This window comes from Vombatus ursinus, unplaced genomic scaffold (genome assembly GCF_900497805.2).
Source record: "Vombatus ursinus unplaced genomic scaffold, bare-nosed wombat genome assembly UNPS02014784.1, whole genome shotgun sequence".
Lineage (NCBI taxonomy): Eukaryota > Metazoa > Chordata > Mammalia > Diprotodontia > Vombatidae > Vombatus > Vombatus ursinus.
Window position 1 is genome coordinate 27,880,864 of NW_020954562.1, and position 15,066 is coordinate 27,895,929.

General features: G+C 36.7%; 1 pseudogene; it reads right to left on the reverse strand.

Annotated features, from left to right (window-relative positions):
• Positions 1-5,809: 5,809 nt before the first annotated feature.
• On the reverse strand, positions 5,810-14,702 carry LOC114046516 (annotated as a pseudogene).
• Between the last annotated feature and the right edge of the window lie 364 nt (positions 14,703-15,066).

A 15,066-nucleotide genomic window follows, 5' to 3' on the forward strand; every position in this document is an offset into this window, starting at 1 on the left:
TAAAAAAATAAAATTAAGGAGTGAGAGAGAAATGTACTGGGAGGAAGATAAAGGGAGAGGTAGAATGCTGTAAATTATCTCAAGTAAATGAGGCAAGAAAAAGCTTTTACAGTGGAGGGGAAGAGAAAGAAAGTAAGGGGAAGTGAGTGAACCTTACTGTCATCAAATTGGTTCAAAGAGGGAATAACAAACACACTGAATTGGGTATAGAAATCTATCTTACCCTACAGGAAAATAGGAGAGGAAGGAAATAAGAGAAGTAGGGGGGTGATATAAGGGAGAGCAGATTGGGAGATAGAGTAGTCAGAAAGAAAACACTTTTGAAGAGGGACAGGGTGAAAGGAGAGAGAATAGAGTACATGAGGGGAGGGGAATAAGATGGAGGGAAATACAGTCAGCTACAGCAACTGTGAACAAATTTTGAAGCAAGTTTCTCTGATAAAGGCCTCATTTCTCAAACATCTAGAGAACTGAGTCAAATTTATAAAAATAAGAGCCATTCCCCAATTGATAAGTGATCAAAAGATATGAAGTTTTCAGATGAACTAATCAAAGCTATCTATAGCCATATGAAAAAATATTCTAACTCACTATTGATTGGAGAAATGCAAATTAAAACAATTCTCAAGTACTACCTCATACCTATTAGATTAGCTGATAGGATAGAAAAGATAAATGACAAATATTGGAGAAGATGTGGGAAAAATAAGACAATAACACACTGTTGGTGGAGTTAGGAAATAATTCAACCATTTTATAAAGCAATTTGGAACTATTCTCAAAGGGCTAGAAAACCATGCATACCCTTTGACCTAGCAATACCAGTACTAGGTCTGTATCCCAAAAGAGATATAAAAAAGGAAAACTACCTATAGATACAAAAATATTTATAGCACTTCATTTCTGGGGGCAAAGAATTAGAAACTGAGGGGATGATCATCAATTGGGGAATGGCTGAACAAGTTGTAGCAGGTGATTATGATGGAGTATTACTGTATATAAGAAATGATGAGCAGGATGCTCTCAGGAAAAGCTGGAGACACTTGCATGAGCTAAGGAAAAGTAGAATGTACTGTGTGCAAAGTAATAGCAATATTATAAGATGATCAGCTGTGATTGACTTAGCTATTCTTAGCAATATAACTATCCAAGACAACTCTGAAGGACTTATGATGAAAAATGCTATCCATCCCCAGAGGAAAAAAAAAAACTGATTGTGTCTGAATACAAACTAAAGCATACTTTTTTTTAAACTTTATTTTTCTTGAGATTTTTTGTCTGTTTTCTTTCACAACATGACTATTATGGATATGTTTTGCATGACTACATGTGTATAATGTATATCAAACTGCTTGCCTTCTCAATGGGTGGTTTGGGGAGGGAGGAAGAGAGAGAATTTGGAACTCGAAGTTTTAAAAATGAATGTTTAAAATTGTTTGTTAAACATTGTTTTTACATGTAACTGAGGTAACATTTTTAAAAAAATAAATACATAAAAAGTGTTGTTTCATTTCAGGGAAAACACATTCTTTTGTCAATTTTCAGCATTCCGTAATCATTTTCAAACTTTATCAAATTCCTATTCTTTATCTTACACTTGTTACAATTACATTCAATTTATAATTCATATATTTTATCTATCCATTTTTCTCAGAACCTTATAGATTCTTATGTTATAAAGTAAAACAGACCAGAATAAGTGAATTGTTTGCATTTATTCATATTAAAATACAACTTAAAATATTAAAAAAAACTTTTTAAGATGCTGTTTTGTGTTTAGATATCCTATTTAAACATTTGAAACATTATAAGCTAAGTGAAAAGACCCCTGATGTCTTAACATGCCACTGGACCATGGTTGTAATATATATCATTGGCCCAGAAGCAATGCCCATGTTTAGAGCAGGTCTGAAAAACATGGAGCCAACTCAAAAGATCATCATCACTGAGATGGAGAACAACTCCCAATTCTGGATTTTAAGCCAGTTTCTATAGGAACCAGATTATTCCAGAACTCCACTGAAATGAGTTGTGATTTTTAGAGAAAACATATTTGTAAGCAACTCTCTCTACCAAACTGGTTCCTAAAGCAGAAAAAAAAAATAAATTATTAGAGGTGATGAGAAGTCCTGCAGAACTCTTCTAATTCCTACCTGGGTACATGAACATGGTTAGTACACTAACAGGTAACTAGAGGGCATCTAAATGTTTCTTGTTGGCCTGTACAAAAGATTTAGGTTTTTTTTGTTTTTTCTACTTTAAAAAGAAGCAGGTAAGAAAATAACAAGAGAGAAAAATTAGAATGCAGCTTATCATTAAAAAGGCTTAAAATCAATTCTGCTAAATAATAATAGCATTTTCTGAGTAATTTTTTTTAGTTTTGAGGTCATAAAAGGAGTGAAAGAATTAGTGCTGAATATCCTATGTATACAATAATAAGAACTAATTTTATTTATGTGGCTCATATTAAATGACATAGTTAAAGGATCCAGACAGGAAATAAAATTATCAGGTTGTAAAACATGTTGTAGCTGCATTGACATTATTAATTCAATCTGAAAGACAAAGTATGAGATTGGTGACTACTAGGCAGTGCTTAACACAGTTCATGACAGAGGAAATACTCTATTTGGGAATTTTCAGACTACCAAGTTTAAATATTGTTAGATTATTTTAAATTTGAAGGATCTCAAAAGGTCATTTAGTCCATCCAAATGGAACAGATCTGTTTCTAATGATATTTGCTGCTAGAGTCAGTTAAGGAGCTGGGGAAAGAAAGGAGGGAATTAGCTACTGGAGAGAGCTTGTCCTGGGTGCTGGGAGAAAAAACAAAAGGGTTCAAAGGTAGGGGTGGGGGCAGGGTGAGGTGTGCAACCACATACTGCTAATGGGCTTACTGCTCTAGAAAAGGGAGGGGAGTGGGTGAAGGAGAGCAGGCACACAGAAGCCATCATATAGACATCTTTAAGGGGGCTGGGCCAGGACAGAGCTATCTATATTCTCTAAATTTCTGTACTCAATTGGAAGCAAATGGACCCTGATTCAAGGTTACCACCAAGAGAGGAGCTAGGTGGGGGAATTGTGTTCTAGATGGTGCTAGTGGTACACTCTAAGTTTTACATCCTAAGAGCAAAGTCCAAGAGGTTGACCCTATGACTGGGATAGAAAATACCGACCTTTTAAAATAATAAATTCTAAGGATATGCCATATAATTTCAGCAAATTTTTATCTTCAATTCTAAATGAAAACCCTAAATGAGAACTTCCTGGCCCTAAATTAAGATTCTCTGTATTGCTCATAGGACTGTAACAGCAAAACATTGGAGAGGAGGGAGTGGGGAGAAGGATAACAGTTTAAAATTTCCCTCCATGTTTTCAGAACATTCTCTAGTGCAATGAATGTACTTCATGTAAAAACGATATTTTCTGGCCACTCAGTAATTGGACAATCTTAACATCTGTTTAAACACAGCATTAGCACCAGTGATGTGCATCATTGTACCTATATAGTAGGACTAAATCACTGGTATTATTTTTGTAAGCAGAAAGTCTGCAAAATTTCTCTCCAACTGTTTGCTATTTTTTTGCATTTTCATCTCATGTTTTAAAAGTCCTGAACAAACTACCACAGGTCTTCCTTTCTGTAGGAGGTAAATGTTATAAGCAGCTTTTCCTTGTGTTATACCTGGAGGCAGATGCCTAAGCTACTTCCTTAGAAGATCAGAGGCACACTTTTGCCTAAATGAATGATACTAACTCAAATTACCTAAAGCCGTTATCACTGAAATATTTGCGCACATATCACACATACATACACATACACATACCACAGACACACACACATATATATATACATATATACACTAATCTTAGAAATAATAATAATTGGTCAGGTCCTACAAAAACCAATTTTTATTTAAAATAAATTGCTGGGCAGCAACTTCATTGCACCCACTAGTGTTTGCAAAAAGAAAGTAATTTTGTAAAATGTAGAATTTGCTAGTGGTTTTTTGTGATGGTGAAATATTTATTTTAATAGAACTCATTTGACTGCTATCTTTGTCATGCCAAAGGTCCTTGTATTCCACAGGAATGACATTTCAATCCATCTTAGTAACGACCTCTCCATCCACCAATTAAATGTTGGAAAGCTAGCAGCCTACTAGAAAAACTTTCCTCATTCATACCTTATCTTACTCTTTTAGAGTATCTCTCACATTTTAATACATTTGCAATTGGAATCAAATTAATCAAAAATTTTCTAAGATTCACACAGAATTACTTGCTCAGGGTCACAGAGCTAGTAAGTATCAAAGGCTGCATTTGAACTAAAGTCTTCTTAATTTCAGGTCTCATGCTCTATACATTGCAGCACCTAGCTGCCTCTAGCAAATGACAGGCAATTTTTTTTTCAATGACAAGCAAAGCTGTCAGCTGAGAGGGTGAGAGGAAGAGGAACCATGTCAGGTTTCAGGGGAATGAAAAACTTTGAGAAAGCCATAGTAGTGAGTGGGATAGTGAATCAATGAAGGAGGTGTAATAGGATTCCTTTGCCACAGTGAGGGACCAGTTGAGATTAGAAACATAAACTTGCAATATTCTTCTACTTAGTTAAAAACAAATAAAAAATTAATTTGATGAATATGTCCTTATTCCTTTTAATATTACTGACTTTTAAATCATAATTTCTCTTGGAACCATCTTTGTTGATTAAGATGTCATTTTAAAATGATTTTCTAAACTTATTCAGAAAAAAATTATTCTTGTTTCTTGGCCCTACCCAAACAAAGTTGAGGGTCTAGAAGAAGTGACTATTACCATCTAGAATAGGATTAAATCTAACTTCACGAAGTTGGTTAAGGGAATAGGGGAGAAATCAGATAGGCCACTGTCAATTGGCTTTTTTTCCTTCTGGTACGTCTGACATAACCAGAAAGTATAATGAGAAGTATATGCTAGATTCATTCCCCTTAACCAAATCCCTATGAATTACAAGTTGTAGGGTATGAGGCAGGGCAGCGGAGGACAGCAAAAGATGTACCAGATGCTTAAATTCCTATGGTGTCTTTTTGAGATAGGATCACATAAAGCCAAGAGGAAGTCAGCTAGTCTAACCCCATATACTGATAAATTGCAGTTTGCTGTCAATGGAAAATGACTGACTTTAAAATCTTCTAGTACTCTCTTCATACCCATAAAACTCTGTATTGAGTAATGAAGAAACAAAATATTATAGCTCTTTAAAGAAAGTATTTCTGACAGAGCTCAAACTAGCAATTTGGGTGGTAAAGGCAAAAAACACAGACGATAGACTCGAATTAACAGTATAACTCAGGATGTGACAACAGTATAATAAATAATTGCCTATAAATGCCATTACTAGGTCTACAGAACAAAAAGAACAAAGTTAAAAAACATATTTTTATAAGGACTATGTATGGGGGGGCGGAGCCAAGATGGTGGAGTAAAACCAGTGACTTGCTTGAGCTCTCCCCCAAACTCCTCCAAATACCTGTAAAAAATGGCTCTAAACAAATTCTAAAGCAGCAGAACCCACAAAAAGACAGAGTGAAACAAATTTCCAGCCAAAGACAGCCTGGATGGTTGATCAGAAAGGTACATCACACTGGGCTGGGAAAGGAGCGCAGTTCAGCATAGGTGCGCAGGCCACAGCAAACCTGGAGCAGGCCTCAGAGAACTGAATTGCAGCCAGCTGTGGCAGTTTCCAGACTTCTCAAGCCATGACCGCCAAAGACAATTTAAAAGGTCAGTGGGGAAAGTCTGTTTCTGCTGTGCTGAAAGAGAAGCACTAGATCCCAGTCCCATTCCCCAAAAGCAGCAGCTGCTTCCTGAGCTTCTGATCCAGAGACTAAGGGGGAATAAAGGGGCTGATCAGAGGGCGATTGCAGGGATCTCTCTGCTGGTGCAGGATTCTCTTGCTTTGTCCATGCTTGGATCTGGATCACAGTTCTGGGTGGCGGTCCTGGGGCGAGGAGGAGCATTGCTGTGGTGGAGCTTGTAGTGGCTGTGGAGAGGAAATGCTCCTCACAGTTCCAAGACAGAAAAGAGTACTTGTGGTCACTCATAGACCAGAGCACAGGCCAGGAAAGGAGTAAACACCTCGCCCTTGATCATAGCACCTTGGAAGAACTGAAAATTTACAGGTCCCTAGAAGTATCTGAAAACAGCTGCACAAAATCCCTGAAGCTTGGGACAGTACATTCTCCACACTGGAAACAGACCTCTACCTTAAGAAAGAGTTTATAACTCAAGCAATTGGCTGAGATCATGAGCAAGCAGTGCAAAAAGAGTTAGACTATATTATCTTACTTTGGTGACAAAGAAGATCAAAACATACAACCAGAAGAAGACAACAAAGTCAAAGCTCCTACATCCAAAGCCCCCAAGAAAAATATGAATTGGTCCCAGGCCATGGAAGAGCGAAAAAGAATTTTGACAAGCAAGTAAGAGAAGTAGAGGAAAAACTGAGAGTGATGCCAAAGGAGACCCAAAAAAATACTGAAGAAAATAACACCTTAAAAAATAGCCTAACCCAAATGGCAAAAGAGATCCAAAAAGCCAATGAGAAGAATGCCCTGAAAAGCAAAATTAGTCAAATGGAAAAGTAAGTACAAAAGCTTACTGAAGAAAATAATTCCTTAAAAATTAGAATGGAGAAATTGGAAGCTAGTAACAATTTGAGAAATCAAGGCACTGTAACACTAATCCAAAGGACTGAAAAAATAGAAGAGAATGTGAAATATCTCATTGGAAAAACAACTGACCTGGAAAATAGATCCAGGAGAGAGAGCTTAAAAATTATTGGACTATCTGAAAGCCATGATCAAAAAAAGAGCCTAGACATCATCTTTCAAGAAATTATCAAGGATAACTGCCCTGATATTTTAGAACCACAAGGCAAAATAGAAATGGAAAGAATCCACTGATCAGCTCCTGAAAGAGATCCCCAAAGGAAAACTCCTAAGAATATTGTAGCCAAATTCCAGAATTCCCAGGTCAAGGAGAAGATATTGCAAGCAGCCAGAAGGAAACAATTCAAGTATTGTGGAAACACAATCAGGATAACACAAGATTTAGCAGCTTCTACATTAATGGTCTGGAGGGCATGGAGTATGATATTCCGGAGGGCAAAGGAGATAGGACTACAACCTAGAATCACCTACCCAGCAAAACTGAGTATAATCATACAGGGTAAAAAATGGTCATTCAGTGAAACAGGGGACTTTTAAGCATTCCTGTGGAAAAGACCAGAGCTGAACAGAAAATTTGACCTTCAAATACAAGACTCAAGTGAAACATGGAAGAGCTAAACAGGAAAGAGAAATCATAAGAGACTTATTAAGGTTGAACTGTTTACATTCCTGCAGGGAAAGATGATATTTGTAACTCATGAGTCCTTTGTCAGTATTAGGGTAATGGGAGGGAAAAAAATTATATGTATGCATAGATAGATTGATAGAGGGCACAGGGTGAGTTGAAGATGAAGGGGTAATATCTGGAAAATAAAATTAAGGGGTGAGAGAGGATTATACTGGGAGAAGAAGGGAAAAGTAGGATGAAGTAAAATATCTCACATGAAACAGACAAAGAAAAGGTTTTTACAATGGAGGGGAAATGGGGGAAGGTGAGAGGGAATGAGTGAATCTCATTCTCATAGGATTGGGCTTAAGGAGGTAATAACATACACAATGGGGTATCGAAATCTATCTCTACAGGAAAATAAGGGGGGAAGAGGACAAGAGATCAGGGGGTTGATAGAGGGGAGGGCAGATTGGGGGAGGGGATAATCAAAAGCAAACATTTCTGAGGAGGGACAGGGTTAAAAGAGAGAATAGAATAAATGGGGGATAGGACTGAATGAATGGAAATATACTTAGTTTTTCACAACAGGACTACTATGGAAGTGTTTTGCATGACTACACATCTATAACCTGTATTGAGATGCTTGCCTTTTCAATGAGAGTGGGTGGGGAAAGAGGGAGAAAATTTGGAACTCAAAGTTTTAAAAACACATGCTAAAATGAAAAAAAGTAAAAATAAAAATTTTTTAAAAAAAGAACTATGTATAGAAGCTCCTTTTTGCTGTAGCAAAGAAATGTAAACAAGGGGTAACCATTATTAAGAGAATGGCTGAACAAAATTATGGCATATGAATGTAAAAGAATATTAAGAAATGGCAAAAAGGGACAGTTTCAGGAAATATTTGCATAAACTGATGCAAAATGAAGTGAGCATAATTAGGAGAATAATTTATATAGTAACAACATTGTGAAGAAAAGTCACTGTGAAAGATTTAAGAACTCTGATCAATACAATGACCAACCAGGACAATAGGCGACCTGTGATAAAGGATGCTACCCACTTTCTGAGAGGGGTGATAGATCCAAGGTACAGAATGACATATATATTTTTGGACATGGAAAATGTATGAATTTCTTTTGCTTAGTTTATTTGTCACAAGCATTATGTTTTTACCTTAGGTTTTTTTGAATAGTGTGTGGAGGAAGAGGGGACTTAGCATTAGTATTGCCAAAAAAAAAAAGCAAGAAAAAAAGCAAGGGAAGAAGTCATAAAGGTCTTTAAAAATGCACACAAGGGAAGAGAAAGAAGTTTGTTGGGAAATACAAGCATGTAATACATTGAACGTGTTACATAGTTTTTAAAAGTAAGCTGGAGACTTGCAGTTTCCCACGTAATACATTTTCATCCAGTTTTTTCTCTTCTATTTTATATTTGGAACTACTCCTTTTTTGGTATATGTCAAATTCAGCAGGAGAAAAATAAAACTAAAAGGGAATAATTAAGATAGATTCAGTTGAGTAAGAAGTGTAATTAGTTACTATTGTGGCTTACAGACACATATCATTAGAAGTTCTTGACCTCACAACTTTCTATTTCAACCAATTACTTTTGCCAGGTAGGTGCTGAGCTCAGCTTTGTCTAAAAGCGCACATGTGTTAAATTTCTGTGATCCCTACACTTCAGCACTCTGGACAAAGTGCCATTGACTTACCTTAGTTGCAATTTTGATTTCTCACTCACTTTGGATGTCTACCTGTCTCAGTAGTCAGGGTAGTCCTAAGAGTATAGATTTTAGAAATGAAAAACTCTTTGTAGAGCATTGAATTCAACCCTGTCTTTAGTGGATGAAAAAACTAGGGCCCAGAGAATTTAAATAATTTTGTGCAATGTCATTTAAGTAGTAAACAACAAAGGCAGGATTTAAATAAAGGTTATCACAGTCTAAATTTACTAAACTACAACTATTTCCATGTGTCCATACCATTAAGTCTGCTTCTGATGTTACCATCCTAGACACTTTGCTGGGGGTAGTGCAACCTATTTTCTGAGCCTGTGCTCAGCTCTCAACCAGTTATGATCCTTACGGCGATAACACAATCAGAATGTCAAATCTGGACCAGTAGTTCACAGAGGTCCCTTCCAGCTCCAAAATCAATCCTATCAGCCAAATAATCTACCTGGTTTATAGTTTGTTTTGTGTCAAGGAATTCTGAAGTGATTAACATTGCAGGTAGGTATTATATATGAAGACCAGAGAAAAGTACACCACAGCCAGCAGGAATTTATAGCTTCTGAGGGCTAGAGTATGAAAATTTTCTTTTAAGAATCTAGAATAAGTATTCCTTGTATCTAAAGAATTTTGTGTATTTTCCTTTTCTGCAAATGATGTGGGGGTGGGAAATGAACTAAAAATGCTATACGAAAAGAGTTTCTGTGGATAACAGCATGTAAAGCCAGAAAAGATAAAAACAGAAATGGCTTGAATGAGGAGAAGGTCTCTTGGAGATGGGTTTGGAAATGATATATGGTAGTTCACTGCAGATTTGAGTTCTATCTGCACATTATAATTTCATTTGTTGAAATGCCACATTGCTAATGTCTCCAACTCCATGTCCCAATCTATGAGATCAAAAGATGTTAAGTACATTGTAAACACATAGATACAGGAAATATTTCTAGAATTTCAGAACTGCCTCTTCATTTTCCTCCAAGTATAAAAAAGGGTATAGTTTTCCTAGAAAATAGCCCAATAAATGTGCATATCAAATTCTAAATGGAGACTTTAGAACCGATGAAGCCAATTTTTAATAGAATGGAGGAAATGGTATATGATGAAAAAGATTCAAGAAGTATGAACTAAATATAAACATTTCAGTTGTTTTTCAGTTTTGTCTGACTCTTGATGACCCCATTTGATTTTTTTGTTTTTTTGGGGTCTTTTTTTTTTGACAAAAAATCTGGAGTGGTTTACCATTTCCTTCTCTAGTTCATTTTTCAGATGAGGAACTGAGGCAAACAGATTTACGTGACTTTCCTAGCATCATAAAGCTACTAAGTATCTGAGGCCAGATTTGAATTCAGGAAGATAAGTCTTCCTGACTCCAGTCCCAGAACTCTATCTACTGTGCCATCTAGCTGCCCAAATATATACATATTTAAACATAAACCATAAGTTAAATCTATGCATATGCATATATGTATGTTTGTGTATATACATATTTATCCAAAGGCATAAAGTTACAAATAGATTCAGTTATAGTTATCCCTAAAATGGCAACATATAATTACATTTTTTTCCCCTTTGGAACAAATGTAGAATACTGTATTGAGGCTGAGAGGGATCCTATTCCACCAGGGTAAACAGAGTAATGACTCTAATTTCAGAGGCTTTGAGTTTAAATTCCACCTCTGATACTATCTGTGTGGCCTTGGGTAAGTCACGTAAAGTCCTTAATCCTCAGTTTCCCTGTCTGTAAAATGAGGGAAGCCAAGGGTAGACTAGCTGACCCCGGCATTCCCCTCCAGCTCTAGTTTAACTATGCTAGGGACTCTAAGATATGGTCTAAGGAGAAAGAACATGATAAAACTAACTTAATGCAATACTGTATTCTGCTGCTGCAGGTGTCTGGAGGACCAGATTCTCCAAGAATTAACCAGGTGGGCAATAACAAGTCCTAACAGAGTTGACCAAAACCTCTGAACAACTTTTGCTTAAGGAACAGCCTAATGACAAAGTGCCTTGACACAAAGCAGCTCACAGACCCAACCAGTTTCATTGGCTCCTAAGACCAAGGTGAAAGGAATTTCTGACATTAACTAGCTCAAATCCCTCCCTTTAGAGATAAGAAAACTGAGTCCCAGGAGGGGTGAAGTCATTTGCCCGATGTCACAAAGGTAACAAGCAGCCAAGCCAGAATTCAAGCCCAGTTCCTCTGAATCTCAATCCAGAGCTCACAAGGACAAGAGTTGTAGCCAGGAGTTCCTAGGCTACATTTACCTAAACCACAATGCAATAAATCCAAACGTGGATGGTTTATAACTGTGTATAATTTGATTTGTTAATGCTTTTATTTGTCTAAAAATGAACAAAACAAAGTGTAATGATAGACGTCACACACTGCATGTGTTTTCAGACGTTTTCAGTGTATTGACCAGATGTACTGATTTTTTTTCTCTTCCCTTTTTTGTCTTTTAAAAATACTATTTGTTATATGAGACGGCACTCTAGGAGGAGGGGGGAGAAGTATGCCAGGGATAACTAGGATGTTGAAAAATAAAAAACCCAGAAGGCATTAATAAAAACTTACTTAAAAAACAAAGTATAGTGATTTTAATTTTGGCTACTGGAAAAAAGATTTGCATTACTTACCAGCTGAATTTAACTATAGTCACGGCTTCCAGCAATACATTTAAAAGAGGCCAGGGCAAGGCAAATATGTACATATAATATATTTCTATACATAAATTTATATAAACATACATAAATATATTTACACACACACATAAACATACATATGTATGTATGTATGTATGTGTGTGTGTTGGGTATCTGAAAGCCTTAGGATAAAAGTTATATCATATACTACTCCTCTCCTTATGTATAATATTTCAGCCAGAATATATTAAGAATAATTTGTGGTACATGTCTAGAATTTTTTTTGCCTTGTACATGTACACTCCTATGCCCTCTCTGCCACAAACACATCCCTCCTCAACAATTGCCTTTTAGAATCCTTCGCATTTTGTGAGGACCAGTTCAAATGCTACCTTCTCCATGAAGCCTTCAATGTTCCACTCAATGGATCAAAATTGACTTTTCCCTCCCCCATAAGGCATTCTGTACCTCTACAATATTCCATATACCATACTGCTATTGTTTACCACCAGTCCATCACTATATAGGTTTTGCATCTTCTTGCCATAACCCATGAAGGCAAGAACTATATTATCTTTATCTCCTCCAATGCCTTTTACACATACAATAAGCACTTAATAAATGGTTGCAGAGGAAATTAATAAGGTGGCCACAATTCAGATGTATGTTACAAATACAGATCAAATCTTGCTTAATGTCTAGAATAGGTAAGGACAACTAGCAAATTCATGAACTATACTTCTATTTGTTCTACAAGCTAATTATAATGTATTAAATAATGGCTTTTCTGTTTGAAACCTGATTTCCTAGAAATGAAGAAAAACATAAGAAATGGCCTAGTTATTTGATGCTTAAAATTTCATGCATTAGCTAATTCACATTTTAATGCAAAGAACATTGATCTTATTGTCAGGAGTACCAGGGTTTGAATTTCAGGTTTAACATTTATCAGCTCTATGACCTAGGGTAAATCAATTAACCTCTCTGAACCTCAGTTTCCATCTTCTACAAAATGTAACTAATGTTATTTATATTACCTGCATAACTGGATTGTTGTAAGGAAGGTGCTTTGAAAATCTTAAGGCCTGCATAAATGTGGGAGTTATTATTATTTTATGTCAATTTTAAATAGATTTTATTCTCTAAGACAAGAATGACATTTCCAATTCTCTGCAGTACTGATAAAATGCAAGGTTGGTCACTTCTCTCTCTTTCTGCATACTTTCAAGTATTCAGAATGCCCATATTTATACATTATCTTAAATGTTACTTTTAAACTGCCACTGCCTTGTCTACAAATTTGAGTCCTCTGACTTTTGGGAAACTTCTTCCAATGTGTTTTGCTGACTTCTTCAATGGTGAATTCAGAAGAAATACCTCTGGACATGTTGGGTGACTATTCCATCCCCTGGGAATCCACCGGAAATGCCTCCTGGTACAGCTCAGTACCAGTAATGATAAGGTTACAGACCTTCTCCAATTCTTTCTGCTGATGTTCAAATTCTTCCTTCTCAGCAGCCTTCTGGTTCTTATCCAGGCAGTTGATTATTTTCTTACATTTGTTAAGGGTCTTCTGTTTGTCTTCATTACCATCATGGAGTTTCTCATCCTGTACTGTAGCCTTCATGTTGAAAGCATAAAATCCAAGAGGGTTCTTGGAAGACACCTTATCTCTCACTTCTCATCTTCAGCCTTTATTTCTAAGCTTCCTGGACCATATGCTCAGACAACCTTTGTCATTGGTAATAGTGATTTTATTCCCCTTGCCTATGCTCATGTCCATAGCAGAAACATTGAGAATACCATTTACATCAATATAAAATGTTACTTCAATCTGAGGACAGCCCTGAGGGACAGAGGATTCTTATGAGCTCAAACTTGGTAAGCAGGTTTTATCCACCAGCAGTTTAAATACCAAAGGAAACAAAAGTGATGTCCAAAAGCAACAAGTCTCGAGCATTCTCAGATTTATCTCTAGACATGATGGCTACCTGGACAGCTATACCATACATAGGCAGCAGCCTTATCAGGATTAAAACTCTTGTGGAGTTCCCTGCCAGTGAAAAATATCTACAGAAGTTTCTGGAATTTGGGGCTATGAGTGGAATCATCCAGCAAGATGATGTCATGAATCTGATGTATCTAGTTTGGCATCCTGTGGAAAAGGATGCAATGCGCCATGGAAAAATTCAGCACTCAGCTCTTCAAAATGGGCATAAGTGATAGAGGTAGAAAAGTCAAGACCTTCACAGAGGGAGTCAATCTCAGTACTGGAAGAGGAGATGTACTTTTCATGTTCACAAGCAGAGCACAGAGGGCAGATAGCCCTCTTGTTCACATTGACATCCTTCTTGTGCTTTCACTTGAACTCACTCAGCAATGAAATGGTTGACCATGCTGTTGTCAAAGTCCTACTCACCCAAGTGGATATGCTCAGCTATGGACCATCTTTAGTGGTAAGAATGGGGACACTGAAAGTGTCACTTCCAAGGCCAAAAATCAATACATTTCTCTCAGCATCCACCTTTTTATCCAAACCATAAGCAATAGCAGCAGCAATTGACTCACTGATGATTCACAGCACATTAAGACCTGTGACAGTTCCAACATCTTGGCCAAATGCTGTGAATTGTTAAAATAGGTTGGTATCCTGATGACAGCATTTGTAACAATCTTCTCAAGGTAAGCTCTGGCTATTTCTTTCATCTTGGTTAAGACCATAGGAGATACTTCTTTGGGTGAGAAACTTTTGGTCTCTCCTTTGTACTCCACTTAGATCCTATGCATGCCTGTGTCATTCACCACCATGAAAGACCAATTCATCATGCCTGACTGTACAGCTATATCATCAAATCAGACATTTGGCATCAAAGACTGTGTCAGTGATGTTCATAGCAACTTGATTTCCAGAATCATCGATTAAATATTCTGTGTTGGTGAAGGAAATTAAGCTTAAGGTGGCCTCATTTATTTGGTCATTAGCAATAATCTCTACTTTCCCATGTTGGAATAAGTGGTGCCAAGATCAATGTCAACTGTAGGTCATTTCAACATGGTTGCAGGGCATCAGGAGTCATAGCCAACCATTGTGGAGTAAGAAAGGCTGCTGGGGTATTGACTAAGATGTGAACTATTGTTATTGAGATATTGATAGAGCATGATTTTTTTTTCATTCAATTCCTCAGAATCTTCACTTTGCTATTACATACCTATTTGTGGGATTAGATTGGGTGAGGAAATACAGACACCTACGAATAAATTCTGGAGACACATCTCCCACCGGAGCAGCTAACTTACTTTGCAAAAGGGCTTATCTTATAAAAATGTATTTGTGTTTCAGTTAAAATTACTATACTCTGAATACTTAA